Source organism: Lacerta agilis, chromosome 2 (assembly GCF_009819535.1).
Source record: "Lacerta agilis isolate rLacAgi1 chromosome 2, rLacAgi1.pri, whole genome shotgun sequence".
NCBI classification, from domain to species: Eukaryota; Metazoa; Chordata; class Lepidosauria; order Squamata; family Lacertidae; genus Lacerta; species Lacerta agilis.
Genome location: NC_046313.1, coordinates 48621086 through 48638326, shown reverse-complemented (window position 1 = coordinate 48638326; position 17241 = coordinate 48621086).

Genomic DNA, 17241 nt, shown 5'->3' with positions numbered 1-17241 from the left:
GGCTTTGGGAAGGCTGTATGAGCATCCCAGAGCCCTCGCTGTGCCTGCAAACTTCCTGAAGCTGAGTAGGCTAGGCAGGGCAGGTACCTGGCTTTGGGAAGGAAGTGGGAGGCATAAGGGCTCTGGCAGGGTCCTAGAGCCCTCCTTAATCTTCCATAAAGCTGGGCAAGTGCTTATTACGCTTTGGGAAGTACAAGTGGGACTCTAGGACCCTGTCAGAGCCCTCATGCCTCCTTCACAAAGGCAGGCAAGCCTTCAGAGAGCCTGAAGGAGGTGTGCTTTGAGAAGGTGGTGGAAGGGCTTTGGGACACTGCCAGAGCCCTCACACATCCTCCCCAAAGCAGATAGATAGCCCTCCACCCGGAGGAGGGGGGCTTCCAGGGGTTCACCCTACAACCGCTGAAACCAAGCCCTCACGTGAGATGCGAGTTTCCTGTACAGCGTATATATAGTGGGCTACAACTTGCTTAGACACGAAGCTCTTTTTTCGGAGGCTTGATGAAAAGTTCTTCTCTCCCTGAAAGCAGGACCACAATGTTTGCAGAGCTATAGAAATCCTGTGCTCTAAGGTTGAGTGTGTCTGTGTGTGTGTGTTTGTTTGTTGCAAAAGAAATGGCGATGTAGAATAAGCGCAACCCAGCACTGTGCAATGATTTAATCAGGTTAACTACAGGAAGCTTAACTCGTCTTGACACCTCAGCCCTAGCCACATTTTCTTGGAAGTAACTTCCCATTTATTTCAGTGGAATTTGCTTCTCCTAAGTGCATTTTGGACTACAACCTCTGTTATTATCCAGAGTTAATATGCTTTATTCCATCTTTACTTCTAAATAGATCTCTTTCTGTCATTAACTAAGATCACTCAGGACACTACATTGCATGGGAGGGACTGCAGTAGTCCTTAAATCAATGAAGCAGGTTTTGGTCAGAGAGGTAATGTGACATTAATAGCTCCTGTGGCTTCAGAAGGCTTTGGCGACTGTTCCCTCAGTGGCAAGGCAGTATCAGAACGAAATCCCAGTGTAGTGGCTTCTTCTGCACACCGATCTCCTGGGTGCAGGGACTTCCCCAGTAATGGCCATGTGCATTCATGCACATTGCATATGCAAAGCTAACCCTGGCTCGGGGAGCTAGCCTCACTCGGACCAGGAACAACATAATATAAGCCTTTTCACCCTTGAGGAACAATAGAATTGTTCACGCAGCCAGGGAATTTTATTTACACCATTTCAAACAAGGGCAACTTTTGTGATTGTGTCAAGCAGTGAATCCAGGTCCCACTGAAGCAACAATATAGATGAGGTCCCCTTGTTGATGTAAAATTGTTTGAAATGATCACCATACCATCAGCTTACATAGGTACAACCCCCCAAAATCAGGCCCCTATATTTTCATGTCATTAATTGGATCTTATGGAAGTCAGATTTACTTACGGGAACCAAAACACAGAGACACCACTGAATGTCTGTCAACCGATCACCTCAGTGTGCATATAATTTATCTTCATTCATTAAATATATGTTCCCCTTATAGATTACACAAAGGAAATTCGGGTGTTTTTTGAGGGGGTGGATATAATACCTTCCTCCCCCTTTCTGTATGAAAATTGGATGTATGTGTTCACCTACTGATTCCACATATTCTTTTATTGTAAATATTTAACATTTCTATTTATTATAGTTTCTCCATTTAAAAATAATAATAAATCTGAGCACTGCTGGCTAAGGTAATTTAAATATATTTCAGGACCTGTGTTGTATATATTAATGCCACTAGTAGATTTTTGTTATTGTTTAAAGCAAGGGATATATAATTTTATACACTCCATAATGTTATTGACAGCATAAATCACTTATTTATTGTTAACTTTCATTTCTAACAGATAACAAGTGCATTTAACCTGATAGTTTTGTCAAGACATCTGTATAGCCTTACTTCTTGAAAATAAAAAAATTATCAGCTGTCCGCTCAAGGAGCCAGTAATATTTTAACCCACATCACTTGTGACAACAACAAAAAGTTCTTTTAAAATTATGGACACAGCGCAATTAATGTTAAGCAGTTCTGCTGTATACTTCTGTGCCTGTTTACTCAGAAGTAAATCATAGGGATTGGCCACACTTCTGCTTGTCCTAATATTTCCCCGCCCCCCCAAAAAACCCATTTTTTGCTGAATTAGAGCAAACATCAATGGGTTTTTTGTGGATTGACATTTGCTCAGATTCAGCAGTAAATAGCAGGTTTTCCCGGAAAAGAGGTGGGGCAAGTGGAAAAGCAGAAGGGTGGATGAGTCCTCTGTGCATTCAACAAGAGTTGCATCCAGGAAAGTGGACATTGGATTGCAGCCTTAATAATCTTCCTAGGTTGTATCCGATGTTGATCATATACAACGAGGACCCATTGAAACTAATGGATATAATTTGAATTCGTTAATTTCAGTGGGTCTACTCTGAGTTGGGCTGCTCAGTCATTAAGTGAATGTACATTTCAGCCTTTGAAAGCAGAACTGAAAAGTGCTTAACTTTGGCTGAATCATGCCAGACTGGTGGAAAACGTCCATTACTGCTGCTTTACAGTTTCCATTCATTTCAGTACAGAGCTACTATCCCTTCAAACAGGTTTGACAAATCCACTTAGCACAACACGGGGATCCCTCCCACAAGTCTGGAGAGCAGAATCAATGTGACCCTCCCATTAACTCCAGAGTAGATGCAAGGCTGTCTCATATGTTGGGCTCTGGAGCAACACTTCTGTCTGCCTAAAGCTCCTGTACAATGAGAAACTGTTAAAAGATGCATATTTGAACCCACATATGTGTCCACCACATGTATCAATCCAATGCGCACTCTTGAGAGGAATGAAACCTTTTGTGTGGAGTCAGGACATGCATCCATTTAAAATGTGTGTATACCTTTAAACCTTATGCCTAATAAAGAACTTGCCACACCAGGAAGTAGAAGATTGGTTTATTGCACAGAAAAGAAAGAGTATATGTGTACTGATCTTAAGACAGCCAAGTTACAAATATTCAAGGAGCAAATAATTCAGCACATGCACCTTAGTCTGGAAGTGTGAAATAACTAACCAAAAGTCTAGAGAAAGTGAGCGGTGATGGGGTATACCTGAACTTGGAGCATGCAGAGTGCAAAGTTGGATTTGAGATCTGTATGCAAATATAGAGTTGATCCTTGAGATCATTTAAGAAGAAAACAGGTGTTCCCATTAGAGCAGTGGCTATTTGAAACCTGGGGTTTATGAATATTTTAACTCTTGGCTAACTTCTATGGAAGCAAACTAGCAATCCCAAAAGAGGCAGACTCACAAAATCCTGATTAAATGGGCCATGTGGTATTTTTGATGAGGACAATGTCATGTGGCTGCTGTGGGGGGGGGGGGGGAAATCCATTGAGAGTAGCACCAGCTCCACAATAAAATTTTCTGCGAGCCTAAGTCTATCTAAAAAGGAAAGAAAAAGGAATAATTCAATCCACAGAAGAGGAGGAGGAAGCTTGCTAAGAATTACAGACATTTATAAAGTTGTACTTTTCCCATAAACACAGGTGGGTGGATAAGGTGGGTATTCAAATTCACATTTTGCCAGGAACGTGCATATCAAATCTTGAGGCTCTTGTCTTGATATTGCAGTTGCAAGGGAGATACTGCATGACAAACCCAAAGTATCAAATGTAAGAGTTAAACTACAGCCCCTACTTAACTTGGCCAGAAATTGCAGAGTAGCGGAGGGTCTCAAAGCTAACAATGGCAGCAGTGGTTTCCAGATCAGAATGTAACAAGGAAGGAAGGAAGGAAAGGAAAGGAAAGGATTTAGGTGGTTTTACAGCCTGGTGATTCTTAGGTGACTGAATTGCATGCTACCTTCAACTTTTTAGACAACTGTATTCATTCCAGTAATGATCTCTTTAAGGAGTTATGGGTAGGACTGAGGGTTGTTGGTTTCTTTTTAAAAAAATAAATAAAAATTCCTACTGAATTCTGGTAGAACAGCAAATCCTGGATTGTGAAACAAAACAAACCCCCACCCACAAGTGAAATCTGAATTCTCTCTAAAGTCAACAATCGGCAAAGGCAAGTAGAGTGCCTTGCTGTGCCTTGGCATATTATTTTCTGTCTCAACACTTGGGGTTATTTAAAGGGATAGGGAGAGGAATTATGAGCAGAGCAGCCCATGCCCTACGGCAGGAATTGCTTATGGCTGCTTGAAAAGCACATTTTAATGCCCCTTCTGTGAGGTTTAAAAATAACTAATCCAATTTAAACCCTCAGATAAGATGGGACTTTGCCAAGCTTAAGTTTGATTTGCAGGAAACTATGACCTGTCATATTCATGCTTAAGGTGCATTGCCATCTGCAGTTTATATGCATAATCCTCCATGGATTAGTTTTAGCCATTGGATAACGAGGAAAGGGAATGTTTCCTGCCAGATATATGGTGACAGACCTTTAGTAGGAAATGGTCCCTAGCCAAGCTACAGGATTTCTGAAACTAGATGAGTAGCTGACTTTACTTGCCATGTGTTGTTCGCTTCTGTGAGTGCTTTTTGCAAGCCCTGGTTTGGGGTTCTGAACGTAAGAGCCCCGTGATCAGACCACAGGCCGATGTAGTTCAGCATCCTGTTCTCACAGCGGCTAATTACTAGGTGTTCCCCCCCCCCCCAAAGCAGGACATGAGTGCTATAGCATTCTCCCTGCTCTGATACCGGATGTTATACTAGTACCCATTGACAGCCTTATCCTTCGTGATTTCATCTAACCCCTTTTAAAGCCATCCAAGTTGGTGGCAATCACTAAATCTTGTGGTAGCAAATTCCGTTGTTTGACTGTGTGGTGGTTGAAGAAGCAGTTCCTTCTCCTGGGGCCAACTGTATGGTGACCATTGCACTGTGTGTCTCATTGTCTCTACCTGACGTCAGCAACTGGTAGGGTAGTGGAGATGCACTGTGTGATGACAGCATAAGGTGCATTGCTTGCAGTAGATACCACAGAGAATAGCGAGGAAAGAGACCCAGATCTGCAGCTGTTCTTATATCACCTGTTCTGATCCTTGGCCCAAAGCCAGTTTGTAGAGTTACATTCTGCCAACTCCAACTGCCCCTGGAAGACGGAAGGGAATAATTTCTGTACGTGCTCTACCTTAGGAGTGGCTGAATTTCAGTGCCTTTCCTTTCCTTCAAGGGCACGAGTCTGTGAAGTAATATAAAAATACATAAATAATGAAAAAATGAAAAAGAAAATCTGTGTTAGCAGCTATGCACAAACAAGTCAAATGCACTGGCTTCCATTTAGTTTCTGGAAACAATTCAGTAATTTGTTTGGTTTTATATTTGTGCATGTAAAGCCTAAATAATGCAGGAACATGAAACATACAGGAATGTGAACCCCCAAACCATAGCTATGTACTACCTAGGAGAGGTTCACAGCTACCTGTGTACAGAGGCCACTTTGACATGTAAGCACTATAATAAATAACAATAAAACATTGGATATGATTCTAAAGCAGTAAGGGCCCAGCTACATTTCTCCATGACATTTAAACTGTTAGTTCCCACATGGCACCTCTGCCATAGCTGCTACCCAAGTTAGACATCTTCTTAACCATTATTACCCTTTGTTCCATATATAGTCAGCCACTTTGACAATGCCAGAGAGGGAAGAGATGGCTGCAGTTGCTTAGCAACCCCAGACTTCCCCACTGAAGCCTTCACTAAGCAACTGAAGACAGGGGGAAAGAGTGGGTTGCCCCCAAACTAAAAAAAAAAAGGTAGCATTCTGGTTTTTGTCATATTTGATTCACTGGTGTAAAAACTCCTATGTTAGCATAAGACATGATGTGTAAATCCAAACCTCACAACCAAGGATTGAAAACCATGACTCAGGAATTTGAAGATGAGGCATTATGCAGAAGCCACAAGGGACTTGAATCCCTACCTCCGTCAAAGCCTTACGGCTGTAGCCCTAAATTATGAGATTTTCTACAAATACCATGGTCTCTTACTAAAGAAATTGTGGTTTGGAACTGAGCTGGAAATTCAATTAAAAACAGAGGCTGCCTTCCTTGCAAAAGAAAAAAAATCTGTTTCATGGGTTTCCAGTGCAAAAAGGGACCATACCTTAGAACAGCAAAGACTAGGAAACCACAATGTTCTTGTACAATGAGGGAAAGTAGTATTTTAATCCACCTCAATGAGGAGGAGTCTGATGTTAATGTGTGATGGAAATGTGCAGAACTATACAGTATTTTGATTGCGAAGAGATAAGTGGTATCCAAAAATTATGTCCCTGGTGCCTTATTGATGGCTTCCATAGGAGCCTGAATTTGCTTAATAGACAATGTTTTGGCCTGTTAGGCTGTGTTTATGTGATAGGTGTTATATAATGGAAGATGAGCTTATTTTTTTACTATAGAGATAAGGCAGTGAGGTAACCTTACCTTACCAGGCCATGAGGTCAGTTTGGGCTAATTGCCAGGATTGATGATTGATTCATGGGTTTACAGGATCAAAGCCATGAGAATGACAGGGACTAGTGCTTCTCATGCTAATAATAGAAGAGGACAGCTTGCCAACTCTTTGACATACCTTAGAGTGGTACGTGATGATGCCATTGGTACTTCTCCTGGCTGACCACAGAGATAAGGGTGCCTGTCATATTCCAATGCTCAGATAATATAAATTTGGCAGACTGGAACACTATAGAGATCAGGGGATCAGAGACCAGAATGTAGATCTAAACACAGACAGAGGTTCCAACCCAGACCTTGTGAACAGAGGGAGACAGAGAGAATCCTGCTCCAAGAGTGACCTTTCATAAGAATGGAATGCTCTGGCAAGGGTTATGCTATGATAGTGCTTAAATGCATAATAGTTTGCCTTATTGATTGTGTATGTGTATTTTATGTCTAATATTTGTTGTGTAGCTAATACAGTTGGTTAAATGTCACCCATATCGGAAATGTTGGTTTTTGCAAAACAACAACAACAACTTTTGTGTCTGGATTTTTACGTTGTGAAATACGGCAACCCTATACCAAATGCTCTTAAGATTTAGTGTCAGGAAATAATGTAGTCCTGGACACAGCAGAGTGAACGCAGGTTTTCTGGAAGCTTCTGGCTGTAGAGCATTGACTGGACAGCACAACACAGGAACTCAGCAACTCACTTGAATGACTATATACAGTATTTATTGAAGCAACTAGTATCCATAAGTTACTATGTACAGACTTTGGAAATAAAAGAAACAAAAGTAAAACCTTTCCTCTCTGTCTCTCTCTCTCTCAACCTTCAGTAACCAAACTACAAACACCACACCACAACCACACCAGCTCTCACACAGAGCTCATTCTTTAGGAACTCCTTAACCAATCACAAGTTGTTGCTAAGGGTCTGGTGAGAGAGCAGATCTTGGCTTTCAGCCAACAGTTAATTGCCAAAAGGTAGATAGCTGACTTTCTGCACATAGGCACTTTGAAATCTGTAACAAATGCAACCTATTATTGCATGGGGGCTGGAATGGACCATCATTTCCTAAGACACGTACTTGATGAAGATATGGAACAGAGTCCTTGGGTGTGTTTTTATCCTACTATTTCCACTAATCCTTGGAATCCTACAAAAGATACCAGCACAACACAGTTACATTGGTCCCACATTGGTCCCATCAGCTTTTGGTTGTTAGATTTCTCCACTTGGCAGAACAACATTTTGAGGGCCTACCAGGGACAATGAGCCTCCTATCCCAATGTAAGGGCCAAGTCCTCAACAATGGCACTATCACAGGTGTTAAGTATTTTGGGAAATATAATTTTCCCAGGATGTTTGAGTCATTAGTATTGTAGCTGGGGGGGGGGGGGGCGATAGAGGTCTCCTAACAATTTTCATCATCATTAACAGTCCCCAGGATTCTTTGTGGGAAGCCATGACTATTTATGATACTGTTTTAAATGTATCATGCAGATAGGCCTCTGTCCAAAATTCTTTCAAACATGGGTTCTTTTTGGGTTGCAGCCACAGTCGATCCTACTCAGAGTAGATCATTAAATTTAGTGAATATGAGTAACTTAAGCACATTAATTTCAGTAGATCTACTTTAAGTAGGACTAAGTTGGACAGTGCATGCCTTCATAAAAACAGAGGTATGCAGAGCTATAGGAGAACTGTATACCTTTAGTAAAACTTTGAGCACTGGAAGAACTCATCCTTAATTAAGTGTGCAAGAGAGATTTACGCAGACAGTTAATTTTCTGTGAAGGGAATTAGGTTTCTTGGCTGTGTGTGGATGGGGCGGGGTAGTACAAACATAGCCATAGAGGTATGTGTTGATAGGATTAGGCACTCATCATGAGGTGGGCAGGCCCCAGGTTCAGGCAATGTGCATCCTTGATTTCTAAAGGAAATGAGGGTATTTTTAGCTGTTCTCTGCTGACAGATCCAGTTCCTGGGGACAGGAAAGAGGTTGAATATAACACCGTCCCTCAGGCTGCAGGGGCCTGGGAGATGTACCGTAGCCCAACTACTACAGCTGAGCTAGCATTAAGCATGAAGAAACATTAGAAAGGATTGAGTGAAGGAGGAGGGTGAGCTTGAAAGGCATATCTTAAAAGTCGGTCAGTTAAAAGAGAGGGACTGCCCTTCCTTAGGCCTGGTTCCAGAAAGCAGACTCCTCTTTAGTAAAAATATTCATCTGACTTACTTTCCTCTCAGCAAAGACATTAGGTAAAAATAGCCTGCCCCACCCCCATCGACCCTCTCTCACTCATACACAGACCAGAGCTCTAATATGGCCCTTCTCTGTAGAGACTGAGCAAGTTTTCCTCACTTAGAAAGGTTTTTTGCTGCTTCACTTCTCTCAGGAGCGTCAGAGTCACACAGCACAAAGAAAGGGCAATGAATTATCATCCACCTCTTATGATATCAACAACTCTCTTAACAAAATTCCAGCTGCATTTCTTAACGGGCGTACACTTCCTTGAGGTAGTAAAACTGCAATGGCATCTAGGTTTTTTCAAGCAGCACACTACACATTTATTTTATTAATTTTTAATTCCATAAATTGCACTCACAATATTGTTTGCATTATTCTGCGCAGCTCATGATTAAGGAGAGGTTTATAGTGTCGTAGTCACTGCCTTCCAATAGTTTCACATGCACGGAAGTCCTGTGGGTATTCATAAATATGGGAGAGGCAGAAGAATCACAGGGATTGAGTTCATAGGAGAGTGTGGAATTTAATTACAGTCTTTTATGGACAAAAATAGTGACCTTGACCAAGTGAATATGGTATCCTCCCTAACCTGCTTGGCATATATTATGGCTGTGTGTCCTACTTTATTTGAAGAGCTGTCTGATCCAAGCCTGATTTAAAGATAAATACCGGTAACCATAAGTTGAGAAAGCAGGGTAGAGGTGGGGAAGAAATTACATTCACATTTTAAAGTGCACCTACTTAATTCTCACTTCCCGAACCACTATGCAAACTAAAATGCATCTGTCCTTCAAAATCCTCACTTCTGTAGTGCAGTTTTCCAACAAACAAAAGATGCATACAAAAATGTGTATATTGGAGAAGAGTGCACACACTAATGCATATATTAGTGGAAAATAATTCAGGAAAATGCAGTACACTAGGGGGAATTGCTTGCAAACCATGTACGTATATTAGGCAAAATTGTATACAAAATGTATATTCAAAACGGGTCTGATTTTTCATGCAGAGTTTTGGATTTTGTTTTTGTTTTTGTTAAAGCAAACTGCTACAGAAATGGAGAGGGCTGAATTTAAGGTTTTTTAAAAATGAGAATCTGATAAAAACAAGAATTCACAGATTTGTCCATCTCAAGAGAAGGGGTCTGAAAGTTGCACATCAACCATGTGCACCTTGGCAGCAGACTGAGCAGGTACACAGGACACTTGGTCACTGTCTTCCACACTATGATGAGATGCTTTTCTTTCTCAGTTACTGTAATTATTTCTAACTTTGTATCTATACACATATAAATTAGCATATAGTATCTTATGCAAATGTGTTTTCTTTTGTCCTCTTTTTATTTTTTATTTTTGAGTGATGTGTGAGTGACTGTCCAACTTCCCCGGTATCAGCCCCCCCCCATACCTCCCCCCCACCCCCTGGAAACCAATAGCAGCTGACCTCACATCTGATAGCAGCACTGATGAAAATGAAAGAAATGAAATTTATAAAGCATGGGAGGCAGCAAATAAAGAATTTGACCAGTGGAATGCCAAAACTTGTGATATATTGTAAGACTGGTATTATCTTCATTTTCCAAGAACACCTAATGATAAGGTTCTCCATCCAGATGAAAGATAACAGTGGGGCTGCTAACTATAGCTGAAGAGCCAGGCTCTTGTGGGAACCTAGTTATCTTCTTGGATTCCAGTTCCTAGAAGCTGTTATCAGTCCTCTGAGAATTTATCCTGTTCCAGGTGATACAAACATACTAACACTGCCTGGATAGCTCAGTTAGTTAGAGCATGGTGCTGATAACGCCAAGGTTGCAGGTTCAATCCTTGTATGGGTCAGCTGTGTATTCCTGCATTGCAGGGGGTTGGACTAGATGGCCCTTAGGGTCCCTTCCAACTTTATGTTTCTATTATATCTACCACCACCACAGGATTTTATTATTAGTACTATAGTCCTCCTAGCCTTGAGCCATACAATATCTGGTTCTCAAGTAACGAATGGAGAAGAGCAATTCATCCTTTAAAAATATCAGGGTGTATGCATTACAGCTTCGCTTTTAAAATAATATAAATAGAGCTAAACATTTTCAAAGCAAATGTTTGTGAGCCATTGCTACAGAAACACCTTACATTCACTTGCCTTTTAAAAAAAGGGTGGGGGGGATAGGTTCATTTTCATGCCAGGGTGGTAATTCATAAACAGTCTGTCTGTTTAAAAAAAAAACAGCTTTTAGAAACTTTTCATATGAATATGGTGTAGTGCAGGGGGTTTCTTTTAGGTGGGCTGCAATACTCACAATTGTTTATTTTCAAGGCAGTGTCCAGTAGGTGCTTGCAACACGCACATTGCCAGATTGTGCCTGAAATGGCAATGGACATACAGTGGTACCTTGAGTTACAACTGCCTCAGGTTACAAATGCTTCAGGTTACAAACTCTGCTAACCTGGAAGAGTTACCTTGAGTTGAGAACTTTGCCCCAGGATGGGGCAAGAACAGTTTCAGGTTAAGAACGGACCTCTGGAACAAATTAAGTTTGTAACTAGAGGTACCACTGTACAGTAGCCGTTGGGGCAAGAATCACAAACTGTCCCTGCTTGCCCCAGGTACAAAATGTGCTTGTGGTGAACTGGGCATGTGGGTGGCTCATCATGAATTTCAGATCCCAATTTTTCAGTTATGCTCCTGCTGTGAGGGTTTAAGTGATATGGGAACTTTTAGTCTCAAAACACAAGACAAGCCCAATTGGATCAGACACCCAGGATCCATCTGTTTCAGAACCTTGCTTCCAGGAGCCATCACTGAAATGCTTCTTGGAAGCCCATAAGTGGGGTGTGAAGGCATCAGTCTTCCCCATTGTTTGTCCTCTGGCACCTGGCCCTTAGAGGGTTCCATTGGACAATCATAGCTAATAGCCTGTTATTATTAGGAGCCATTCATAGAACTGGTTTATCATAAGCACTCTTTGACCTCAGAATGAAAATGGGCAGGTTTGTCAAAAGCCAAAGGGGCTGTGTGAACAGGTTCTAATTTCAAAAATGGCCCTGAGGTCATATGTCATTTGACCCTTAGACTTGTATAGTGCAGTAATTTCATTTGAGGCTCCCTGGGCAAGAGGCTTTGTCATAGGGCAGCTATAGCTCAGGCCCTTCTTTTTCGGCATGTATCAACTGTTTCCTTATTCTCCATCGCCATCTTGCTGCCATTTAGAGATCAGCACCTATTGAACTACAGTAGAATGCCAACCAGAAAGTGACATTACTGTAGGATGCATTTTATTTTATAGTGAAACGCAAATACAAAGCAGTTTAACAAGACAACAGGGTGGTCATGTGTCCTACTTTGCAGAGGACACTCCTCTCTCCGAAGGGCGATCAGAGATCAGCCCCCTGTTTGAGAATGCCCTCTGTCTGAAGGGCTCAGCAGTCCAACTCTGATTTAAAGATGGAGAAGGAAATTTACTATCCACAGTTTGTACCTGGACAGCAGACTGAGCAGGTGCACAGGTCACCTGACTACTGTCTTCCCCACAATGTTGAGATGTATTGTATTTCTATTTAAATTATAGTAACTATTTCTAAATTTGCATCTATGCATATAAATTAGCACATCCTAATTTTATGCAAAACTGTGTCCTCTTTTGTCCTTTTTTGTTGATGCATTTCTTCTTTTTTCGGTGATGTGCAAGTAGCCACCCTGCCTGATGCTGAAGCATCCATATGACCAGATCACTGCAAGCACTTGGCACAAGTAGCCTGTTCTATCACAGCATGCCCATCCACAATTTAAATCTCACTGAGTTAAGTTGATTGCTTCCTTTAGATTGTGTTTAAGATGAAAACTTAAGGCTGACGTTCTTTTCAATATTTCAAGCTTAGCTCCAGAAAGAAGAGGAATGTGGGAAGAGTCTGTGTGCATGTATTACAAACCTGTCAGTCGCTTTTGTACCCCGCCCCCCAATAGTAGCAAGACCCAGTAAACAGGTAGGCCTAATGTGTATTGGGATCACAGAAATGCAGCAGAGAGCAGACAATCTCAGTCTGGAAGCAACCAAGGAAGATAATTTATTAAGGTATTTAGGCTTAGGACCCTCGTACCTAAGGGACCGCCTCTCCTGGTATGTCCCGTGTAGGACGTTAAGGTCCTCAAATAATAATATTTTGGAGGTCCCGAGCAACAAAGATGCTAGGTTGGCCTCAAGTAGGGCCAGGGCTTTCTCGGTATTGGCACCAACTTGGTGGAACAGTCTATCACAAGAGACCAGGGCCCTGCGGGATTTGGCATCTTTCCGCAGGGCCTGCAAGACGGAGCTGTTCCACCTGGCCTTTGGGTTGGTTTCTGTTTGATAGTTATGCTTCATTCTTTTATTGGTGGGCTATTTGGAAATGAGACTGCAGTTTTAATTTTGAAATTTTAAATTTGTATTTTAATCTGTATTATAAATTGATTGTTTTTATGTTTTTGCTGTGATTTTAATTAGTGTTAGCCGCCCTGAGCCCAGTTTTTGGCTGGGAAGGTTGGGGTATAAATAAAATTTTATTATTATTATTATTATTCACAAAAATTCCATATAGCTTGATGGTAAAAAACAACAACCATCAAAGTGAGATTTCAAGGACTTTAACAACCCCCATAAACTTTAACAACCCCCATAAACTATTTGAAGAGGCTCTTTTCTCCAGATCTCAACACATGTGGAAATTACCTTGGAGACTTTAATAAAAGTACATAAATATAGCTTCCCTCCACCCCTTGCACTCAATACCAAGGTCTTGGCAAGACCTCTATGACAGACTCCCTCACTGGAGATGGGAGGAGCTGGGTAACATTACCAATTTTCTGGGTGTTTAAAAGTTTCAACTATCCTTGTTAGAAACTGTTTGTGGTAGTGCTTCTTTATTATACCGCAAGCAGGTGTTTTACTTGTGTGAAGTATGTGTCCACTTATTCCTCCCACCAAGTGGTTTGAAATATGAGGCACTTCTGGAACAAACCTAGACTTTTTATTTAATTGTACTCAGTGAGGTTATGCATAAGAGGCACAATTCTTAGCTTCAGGCAAACACACTTTACAGAAAACTTTAAAACCTTATTCAGTACTTTTATTTAAAACTCGTCTCAGGATGGACTATTTTCCACACTAGCTATGAATATTACTACACCAGCAATGCTCTCCAAGGCCCTTCTAGTATTCTTACTTTCTCTCGGATAATTAAACCAGGTTGCCTTGTATTGTTAACCCCAATCCCTATCTTTCACAGGTCCCTAACTAGGCATTTTTCCAACCCCAATTGATTCCTGTCTGACAGTTTAACTGTAAAGTTCTAAATTTTTGACTCACCAGTCCCTTCTGATTGGCTGCATTATAACTGGCTCTGATTGGTTACTTGGTCACTAAGAGGCTGACCCATGGTGTGTCCATCACAACCTTTTTTATCAGAACTTCAGTGTTGTTAAATAAGACTCTTGCATAATACATGCGTGCTTTTAGTACTATTAGTATTATTATTCAATTTAAAATGGATGTTGGCTTCCCCCTGCACACACACACACCAAAAGCACAAGCCTCCATTGTGTTCATTGTGGAACATGATAACAAAAGGCTGGTAGCTTTTGCTCTTATGCTCTCTTCCTGTATGGAGTGGATTTAAAGTAGTGCACTCAGAGGTACAGAAATACCTGAATGCATGCCCACAACAGGAAAAGGTGGTGAAAAGCAGAGGAGTAGTTAATGAGGGAAGGGGCTAGAACACACAGCATGGAAACTCCATCATGGACCACCCCTGGTGTGCATGGGAAACAGTGGAATACCTGTGAAAAGTGTAAGACATATGCCTCACATGCCTATTTCACACACTGACAAATCAGATATGAATGAACCAATATGAATGAACCAATGAACCCATTCTGGAAACAGCCTTCATTTTAAAAAGTGACAATTTAGTCTGCAACTGTGATTCAAAATGGCAGCTGGCATCCAAATGTTGATGAAGAGTGCTGTCCCCCACCTCAGGAACCCTCGTGCCAAGATTTTCTGACGATATCTCAAGAGGCTTCCAAACACAGAGAGAACAAACAAACCGACAGACAAACCACTTCCCACACTAAGTAGCAGATAACAGGCATGCAGGCCCAGCAGCAAGCACATGATCCAGAAGTCAAGGTTCTATGACCAAGACAAGAAATGCATAAGGGAATGGAAGCTTTAAAGATTTCCCAACAGTTGACATGACCCTCCTGCCAAGCTTTTAAAGGTGAGGCAGGGAGAGCTCACTTGTGGGACTCTCTCGCCCTGTAAATCTGCTGCACACACCATGTCTGCTGCATCTGGGCAGTTGTGTTTGATCACACCCATGAAGGCAGTGCCTGACTCTCAGTGACAACACTGTCCTGCCCTTCGGCCTCCAGCTCCTCCACCACCACCACCACCACCACCAACAGCAGCAGCAGCCCCTCTCTCTGGCTTGTTGAAGTTTTCCCCACTCCCTGATGAGGCTCTGCACTCCACTGGAGGGGTGGAAGAGAAAGCCAGGAAATCTGCTTCTCTCTGTGTGTGTGTCGTAAGAGTCACAAGCGGAGAACCTCTTTCCTACACCCCTGGGTGCCAGCCTTTCAGGCCTCCAACTGCTCCTTTGACTTCCTCCTCTTGGTCCCTAGTAAGCTGCCAAACCTTGCCAGGTCCTGATGGAGCCAAGGGGTCCATCACAAGACCTCCTGACATGTGATATATATGAACTTAGTATACAATTCTCCTGATAACTAACTACTTTTAGCTACAATTTCCAGCATGCTGAATGATATAATCCCAGATATGTTCTTGCCAAGGTGAATTAGTTGTGGAGCTCTTATCTCATGAGGAAATTGCACATTACATACTATAAAAGTTCGGTGCCTCTGCCTTAGTTCTTTCCCACAGATTCTGTCTTGCATATCCCTCCAGTTTCCACATGAAGGCACCACCACACCACATAATACTCTACTGGAAGCAAACAAGAACTAGCAAGGCAAAGCTCTCTCATATCAGTTTTTTTTCCAGCACAGTCATTGTCTGCATTCGACCAATCAGATGAGAAAGCTGCTAATCCACATGTAATATCTCAAACTGAAGAGCTTGTGTGATCGGGTTTTTTTTTTTAATATAAAAGTCTATCCATGAGTTCCAAGCATTATGTTGGAAACAGCCCTCACAATTTCCCACAGAGGGGGAAAGCCAGAGGATTCTTAAAGAAAGCACACAGCACCTCGCTGTGAATATGCAAGCCCCCAATTCAGTGCCAGTGCTGAGGGTTGCTAGAAGACAAGTTGTTTTTGGAGGGCTCAAACCAATGCCTTCGAGTTATAAGAAAGGAGATTCTGACGAAACATCAGGAAGAACCTTCTGACAGTAAGAGCTGTTCAACAGTGGAATGGTCTCCCTCAGGAGGTTGTGGACTCTCCTTCCTTGGAGGTTTTTAAGCAGAAGTTGGATGGCCATTTGACATGGATGCTTTAGCTGAGATTCCTGCAATTCAGGGGGTTGGACTAAATGACCCTTGGGGTCCCTTTCAACTCTACGATTCTATGATTCTAAGACCCCTATTCCCCCCACAGAGCTACATTTTCCAGAGTGGTTTATTGGTCAACCCTTCTTCCCAGGGAACTCTGGAATTGGACGGAGCTCTTTGTGGGGAATAAGGTCCTTTTCAACCGAAGAGGTGTACCAAAAAGGTTCTATGGTCCATATGGCTTTAGATGCCTTTGGCGCAAGTTTATCATTTTCTCCTTTGTATTCTCACAGTCTTTTAACCTCTTCATACATTACCTCCTGACATCTTATCAAATTCTGCCATATCATATTCTTTCCAGTAGCACCTTAGAGACCAACTGAGTTTGTTCTTGGTATGAGCTTTCATGTGCATGCACACTTCTTCAGATACACACGAAAGCTCATACCAAGAACAAACTCAGTTGGTCTCTAAGGTGCTACTGGAAAGAATTTCCTATTTTGTTTCGACTATGGCAGACCAACACGGCTACCCACCTGTAACTGCCATATCATAAACATTTTTTAAAACATTATTCTGATCTGTTCCAAATCACAACAGATACTTTTAAGACCAGGGCCAGCCTAAGCATGAAACTATCACTTTAGCTGCTATACTTCTGAGAGGGGGTTGTTTTCTTCCTCCAACCTCCATTTCTATCTGCTAATAAAAAAAATTACAGAAGGGGAGCAGGTACAAAAAGATCTAAGCTGGCATACGTACAAATTGTTTGTGACAATTACACAAAAATACAGAATAGAGAAACCAATCCAAATGCAGAAGAACTAAGTTTTTGCATAGCTTTAAGCCCATAGACTGCAATGGGGTTGCGAAGGTATTGTTTATACAGTGCTCTAGCCCCCTTGTGCCTACTGTTGCTTGGTAATTCTAAGAAACAGTGGCGTAGCGAGGGCGGGGCGTAGGGAGCGGGGCGCCCCGGGTTCCAGGAGAGGGGAGTGACACTTGGATCCAGATGAAATATAGCTCAGTTGGATAATGCCAAGGT